The 8210-nt window shown below is 38.1% G+C and overlaps 1 pseudogene; it reads right to left on the reverse strand.

The window, feature by feature from the left end:
- Positions 1–1131: 1131 nt before the first annotated feature.
- On the reverse strand, positions 1132–1842 carry LOC102840343 (annotated as a pseudogene).
- Positions 1843–8210: the final 6368 nt, after the last annotated feature.

An 8210-nucleotide genomic window follows, 5' to 3' on the forward strand; every position in this document is an offset into this window, starting at 1 on the left:
GATAAGCCTTGTTCCATGTACTTGTCTGAATTTGGCTTGAACCTCTGGCAATTTCCTATCTATGTACTGTTGCATCCATTTTTAATTATTGTTAGAATAATTTTACTTGCATGTGATATTAATGATATTGTCCAATGATTTCCACAGTTCATTTGGACAACTTTCTTTGGAATGAGTGCAAATATGGATCTCTTCCAATTAGTTGGTTAGGTAGTTGTCTTCCAAATTTCTTAGCATAGATAAGTGAGTGCCTCCTGTGCTGCATCAGTTTGTTGAAAGATTTCAATTTGTATTCCATCAATTCCTGCAGCTTTGTTCTTTGCCAATGCCTTCAGTGTACCTTGGACTTCTTCCTTCAGTACCATTGATTCTTGATCACATGCTATCTCTTAAAATGGTTGAACATCAAGCTTTTTTTTTTTTTAACTGCAGTTACTCTGTGTATTCCATCCACCTTCTTTTGATGTTTTTTGTGCCATTCACTATTTTAACTACAGAATCTTTAAAATTGCAAGTTGTCCAGTTCTTTCAGCTTGAGAAATACTAAGTGTTTTCTTCCCTTTTGGTGTTCTAACTCCAGGTCTTTGTAAATTTCAGTATATTATTATTATTACTTTGCTGAGAAAGGATCTGTTTATTTTGCTTTGGGAGAGTGGTCTTGAGAGTGGTAATGCCACCCTCTCCCAGATGGAAGAAAGGCAGGAAGGTTGGTTAAGTCCAGTGGCAGGAGAAGCAGGAGGCACATAACCCTGGAATGCAGTGAGATTAGGCCAAGGTTCAGAGACAGCTGTAGTCATCTGGGACAAGGGGCCCCTGCCACTCTGGGTGGGAGGCCCCAGACTAGGACTGGGCCATGACGACAGGAACCATGGATCCAGGCCACATGAACATCCCAGGAAGTGGGTTATGGGGGTAACACAACACTAATCACAAGATGTAGGAGCAAACACATGGGATGTGTAGAGACAGGTTCACAGGCCGCAAGGACCCTCAGCCACCGCCTGAATAGACACAATCGTAGCATCACACACAAATACAGGGAGACACATGACATTATGGGAATACATGGACTCGAGGACCACACGATCAGACAGGCCACAGAGAGGGGCCTTCTGGCATGATGCTCTGGAATCACTTGAGACATGGGAGGGTTGGTCTGGAGACATGGGGCTCTAAACGCAGATGCTGGACTCTGTCTGTCTTCTGCACTTTGTTGAGCAACTTTACCACCTCATCATACATGACAAACACAATGACTGCATCTAGGAAGATCTGGCCCAGCTGGGGATGGTATCATTGTAAAACACCTTGAGCCCCTCATTCCTTAGGATCTATAGGCTACAGTACCAAGTGTTCTTGTTCTTGTGTGCCTCCAGACCCTGTATTCGGGTCTTGATCACATCTAGCACAGTGTTCCCAAAGATATTGGCATCACCCACGATGGCTCCAAAGACGCTGGTGACCAGTGGGTTCATGGGCTTGTTGGGATTGATCCCTTGATGTCAATTGCAAAAGGAGGTCATGAAGAAGAAGCAAATGGCCTGGTTAGTACAGTCAGTATATTGGCTGTGAGGGCCTGGTATGCACCCTTTAGCTCTTGCTCCGGCACAATCTCCTGGACCCCTTGGAAGAATCCTCATACTTGAGGTTGGGGGAGGTCTAATTGTGGATGAATATCACCTTTACAGTCTCCATGGAGCACACAACCACCAAGGCCTTGGCCACTCGGTACCAAGGAATACTGTCCAGCCGTCCTTGGGGGTAATGCATGTGGTTGCTGAGAAACTCGAAGATCCCGAACCCGACTGCCACTCTAGGGATGGAGCTGAGACAGGGTGTCATGGCGTGGACTGTCTGGCTCACATAGTCCTCAATACCGGGGTAGCTTGGCAGCTATGCAGGTTCATCCAACTGCAGCTGCATCTTCACGTACTCAGAGGGGAAGGTCATGGAAATCTCCATATTGCCCGGCAGAACACTTGCCAGGATTACCTTCCCCGAGTGCATCACCTAGCTTTCTGGATGATGGTGCGATAGCCACCAGGACATGGAGGGACCACAGACTGCCAGTTGCCACCTTAGTAAGCTGACAGGCAGGGACACCCTGGCATCCTTCAGGCAGAACTTCTTGTGTTCTGTGTTATGTTAAGTCTACGACGACCTCCTTATACTATTTGACTTTGTCTTCTGCCATTTGAAATCTTCTCTTCAGCTCTTTTTCCTCATTTCTTCTTTTGCTTTAGCATCTCTATACTGGAGATCAAATTTCAGAGTCTCTTCTGACATTTATTTTAGTCTTTTCTTTCTTTCTTGTCTTCTTAATTACCTTTTACTTTCTTCCTGTTCTTGATGTCATCTCACAACTCTTCTGATCTTCAGTCATTAGTGTTAAATGCATCAAATCAATTCTTGAGATGATCTCTAATTTCAGGTGGGATATATTCAAGGTCATATTATGGCTCTCGTGGACTTGTTTTCATTTTATGTAGCTTCAACTGATGTTCTATTCCACAGCCTCTCCCTGACCTTGTTCTGGCTGATGGTATAGGGCTTTCCCCCGTCTCTTTCCACAGAGGTAGTCAATTTGATTTCTATGCATTCCATCTGGTGAAGTCAATGTGTATAGTCTTTTTTCATGTTTAAAACAGATATTTGTGATCAGTAAGTCATTAGTCTTGCAAAATTCTATCATTCTATCTCCAGCATGATTTCTATCAACAAGGTCAGATTTTCCAACTACTGTTCCTTCTTTATTTCCAACCTTTGCATTCCAATCACCAGTAATTATCAATATGCATTTCAATCACCAGTAATCATCAATACATCTTGATTTCATGTTTGATCAATACTGACAGAAGAAGTAGGTAGAATTCTTCAATTTCATCATCATCAGTGGCTTTAGTGGATGGTGCATACATTTGAATTATGGTGATATTAATTGGTCTTCCCTGGGGGTATATGGATATTTTCCTATTACAGATAGCAATGTGCTTCAAGAGAGATCTTGAAATGTTCTTTCTAATGATGAATGAGACACCATTTCTCTTGAATTTGTCATGCCTGGCATAGTATACCATGTGATAGTCAGATTCAAAATAGCCAATACCAGGCCACTGCAGCTCACTAGTACCTATGATATTGATCTTTATGCATCCCATTGCATTTTTTACAACTTCAATTTTCCTAACATTCATATTTCATATATTCCTTTTTCTGATAATTAATGGATGTATACAGCTGTTTCTCCTTATTTTTGAGTTGTGCCTTGTCTTAAAATGAATGTCCCAAAAGTTTTATTCCACTAGTGTCATCACGGTCAACTCTACTTTGAGAAGGCAGCTATTCCACAGTCTCATTTTGAGTGCCTTCCAACCTGAAGATGCTCGTCTTCTTGCAATATATTTGATAATACTTTGCTGCTATTCATAATGTTTTCATCTTCTGGCATTATATATAACAATGTTCCGCTGCTATACATAAGTTCTTCAGTGATTAAACATTCAGAAGCAGTCTGTGTCGGGTTTTTTCCTGGTTTATCTTAGTTTGGAAGCTCTGCTGAAAACTGCCCATCAAGGGTAATCCTGCTGGTATTTAAAATACTGGGGACATAGCTTCCAGCATCACAGCAACACATAAGTATGACAAACTAACAGACAAGGGAAAGTTAGACAAGAGCCTGATAAGAAACAGTGAGTGTAGGTTACTGGGAGACAAACAACTCAGTAAGAGGCGTATGAGAATGATTGCACAGCTCAAAGAATGTAATCAATGTCACTGACTTGGACATGGAGAAGCTGTTGAATTGATGTATGTTTTGCTGTGCATATTCTCAATAACTATAAAAATGAAATTATTTATAGACAATATACAAAGAGAAAAGAGTGTGTTTTTTTCCCTACATACAGCCTTGTCCATGAAGTATGCTATCAAATCACTTTCTCCTGTTGACTGTGGCAGTGGACTGCTAACCAACAGGTCACTGGTTCAAACCCATCATTCTCTTCTCAGAAACCCTATATAGGGGTGCTATGAGTAGGAACTGACTTCATGGCACTTAACAACAACCTTGATCTCTCGGGCACCATCTCAAATTCCAGACAAGAACACTGTTGTAGGTATCAAAAGGGTAAACCTTCAAGATGGAAAAAACAACAGTAGCTTTAATTATTAAGTCTTAATAGGCTCAAATCAGATACAGAAAAGTAGTTGTAAATGACTTTTAGAAATAATTCTCATAGCATTGTCTCATTTATTTTCTGCTTAATATCACATGTTTATTCCCACAATGCTTCATTTCTTACCCTCCAAAGAGTGCCAATCAGTGAGTCAGTGAGGCAGAATTTTTTTAAAGTATCCTTTTCTTTGCTGATGAATACTTCAAGCTCAAAGGGACATAAACAAACTTATTAGTCTTTAGGGGGAAGCATGTAGCAGTTCCTTTTTTGCCAATATCCCCAGGAGGTTAGTCACAACAAATTCATTTTCTTCAGTTCAGAACTGAAATATTGTTTTGTCTCTGGTCCAATGAGAATTGTTGCAAGATATGAATTGTTGTTGCTGTTAAGTGCTGTCGAGTCAGTTCTAACCCATAGCGACCCTGTATAAGGTTTCCAAGGAGCAGCTGGTGAGTTTGAACCATCAACCTTGCAGTTCAAATGGCTTTGCAATCTGGCACATTAACCCACAGAACCATATGAATAGAGGATGAAAAATTCCATCCTTCTTCTAACGTTTTCTCTGGATAGCCTCTGGATGTAATTATGATGTTAGTGAGACTTACTAAATTTGTCTCTATCCTGATCTCTGTACTGGCCATTGATAATACAAGCATCTATTAGAACATGTATATTTAATATAAGACAGTGGCATGCTGATAAGTGCCTGCAATTTATTCCCATTTGTAGAGTTTACTAACTTCCATGATGACAATATTCTCTTCCAGGTTAATTTGAACCTAGCATGATATCACTGAATGCAAAGTTAGGAAGAAATGTGTAATGGTACACCAGTGAAGATATATACATTATATTGTCCTTCCACTACACAAAAACAATAGACGATAGACGTACATAACTCAGGAGCATAGATACTAATAAGTTGCAATAAAATGATCAGGAAATGATCTCTTTTAAGGAATGATTACTTTTGTATCTAATGCCAGTGTTTGCTTGTTTTTTTTAGTTTATGGAAAAATTCCATTCTCATTGCATTTTATTTTCTACATATTTTTGAAGCCCCTCATATGATTTGTTTAGTTATCTTTGCATTCTTTAATTTCATATAATTTAAAACTAGAAAGAATTGAGTTTAATTACTGATTTGAAATTTTCCTGAAATTTTATCAATTGGCCCTTGTGAACTAGAATAAACTGGCTCTGACATATGGCTCACAGAAGAATATTGTAGTCACATTGTTGTTGTTAGGTGCTGTTAAGTCTTTTCCTACTCAAAATGACTTCATGCATAACAGAGACACTGCCCAAACTTGCACCATCTCACTATCAACTACTCAGTTTGAGACCACTGCTGCTGCCACTGTGCCAATCCATCTTCTTGTGGGGTGTGGGTGGGGATTGTCATCTATTTGACTGACCCTGCACTTACTTTATCAAGCATGATATCCTTCTCCAGGGACTGGTCCCTCCTGATAATATGTCCAAAGTATGAGAGACAAAGTCTCACCATGCTGACTTCTGAGTCACATTCTGGCTGTACCTCTTTGAACACAAATGTAACAGATATGTTTGCTCTTCTAGCAGTCTGTGGTACCTTTAATATTCTCCTCCAACACCATAACTCAAAAGCGTCTGTTCTTTTATGGTCTTCTTTATTCATTATCCAAATTTCACATACACAGAGACTATCAGAAATACTAGGTCAGGCGCATCTTAGTCCTCAAACTGACATCTTTGCTCTTGAAAGTTTTAAAGAGGTCTTGTGAAACAGATTTGCCTAATGTAATACATTGCTTGATTTCTTCACTGTTGTTTCCTTTAGTGTTGATGATGGATCCAAGCAAAATGAAGTTTTTGACAATTTCTAAGTGTTCCCCTTAGACATCCAGTTCATGATTTTTAGAGCTTTGTATATCTGCAGAAGGATGGATGACATGACAAATATTCATACCTGTCCTGCTCCAGGAGCTCTGGTAGCGTAGTGGTTACAAATCGGGCTGTGAACCTTAAAGTCAGTGGTTCGAAACTACCAGCCGCTCCGCGGGAGAAAGATGAGGCTTTCTACTCCCGTAAAGATTTACACCCTCGGAAACCCTGTACAGGGTCGCTATGGGTCGGAACCGACTCAACGGCACTTAACAACAACAACAACAACAACAACTTATGATACAAGGGTCCTGAAATAAATACTAATAATATAAGTATTTATTGCATTTGATTTTTATATCCTAGTCAGTTGCTCAATTCATTCTTTGAAATAGAAAAATATTAATTCATAATGGGAAGAAGTTAAAACAAATGAATATAGGAAAAATTGTTCTGATGTTCTTTAACCTTATTATACAGATTAAATTGAGGTAAAGCTGCTACATTTTTACATACAGTTCCAGAAACTTCTAAAAAATATTATTATCAAGTTTGACATCATATTTAGACATGAAATTCCTGCTAGAATTGCAGACACAAGGAAGTAACATTCTAGGTTCTTCCAATGATTCTGTGACAGTGTCTCAAAATATAACAACTTATTAAAATTGGCTCCTGGGGGGAACTGTTGATAATAAGCTAGAAGGAAGAAGTCTTTGGCATGCTTGTCAATCATACCTATTGTTACATCGTGTGAAGAAAGATTATCAACTGTGAATGGTACATCTAAAGTAGAAAAACAGCTTTTATTATATTCGATTTTCCTCTAAATTTAACTTTGAAAAATATCTTGATTCTTCTTTTCTGAATTACTAACTTTACTTTTCTTGGATTATTTAACCTTGTTATACAGTTCAGGCTATAGTTAATCCTTACGTTTTAAATTATCACTCCAAAGTTAAAACTGAAGGCTTTCTTGTTACTGTTTTGCTTTGTATTTCACTCTACAAAATAGAGCTATTAATAATTATTGGGGGTCCTGGTGTGGCACTGTAGGATAAGCACTGGATCACAAAGTCAGTTTGAACCACAAGGCCAGTGGTTCAAATCCACCAGCTGTTCCTCAGAAACCAATACAGGGTTGATACGAGTCAGACCTATATCACAGCACTTCACAATAGCAATAGTTATTGACAGTAAGCCTTCACCAAAAAGTCTTAATGTCCTCACCTCAGAATCAGCCCTCTATTTTATTGCAGCAAAAAAGTATCCTGAGAAATTTCAAACCAGTAGAAACAGGTTTCTTGATCTAAATACTCCCTTTTATCACTCTATCATAAAATATATTTTTAAAGATATTATTTTCTAAGTTAATTTTCTGGAATATACATTATTTTTATCATGTTTTACTTCATATCATTTTCCCCAAATTAAAATAAATATATGTAAATACATCTTTTTTTTTTAAACTTGCTCAATGATTGTTTAAATATTTTCAGAAATAAAATGAAGAAATGTTCTTTCTGATGCTTAAAGTTTTCTGCTTTATGAGCCAACAAGTAAATAATCTGAATCCAATCAAGATCATTTAATAGTGTTTCTTTAAAAATAACACTGGAAAAAAATACAGAAAGTTGGGAAAGGGATTTTCACATGAGAGTGTAATGTTAATCATAGAAATGCCAACTCTTTGAAGTGATGAAAAGCAAGTGTGTTCCGAAATGAAGCATTTGATTGACAGGTAAAAGATGCACAAAAGCTTTGCTAGCATGATCTTGTGTCTTTTGTGAAGTTTTGAATTATAAAAATATGAATAAACCATGGTATTCTGAGGTACTTTTGCAGCTGAACAGCTATTTGGTTCAAAAGATTTTGCTATATTTGTTAAAAGTAATTGTTACTAACATGTGCTTTAAGTGTGATGGTCTGTGATTTAATCTAAAACTGAAAACCACTTAAAGGCCCATGAAATTCACTTTTGCCATTAAGAATGATTCTGTCTGGACAAATCTCTTACTAGCTTAAATAATTTGAAATAGGATATACTTCAGCTGAATACTCAGATAGTTCAATTGAGCCAGTATTTTTGTATACTTCTAATGCCTTTTTGAGTGCCGGTGTGGCACTGTGGATTAATGCGCTGGACTGCAAAGTTGCTTTGAACCACAA

Source organism: Chrysochloris asiatica, unplaced genomic scaffold, assembly GCF_000296735.1.
Source record: "Chrysochloris asiatica unplaced genomic scaffold, ChrAsi1.0 scaffold00113, whole genome shotgun sequence".
NCBI lineage: Eukaryota > Metazoa > Chordata > Mammalia > Afrosoricida > Chrysochloridae > Chrysochloris > Chrysochloris asiatica.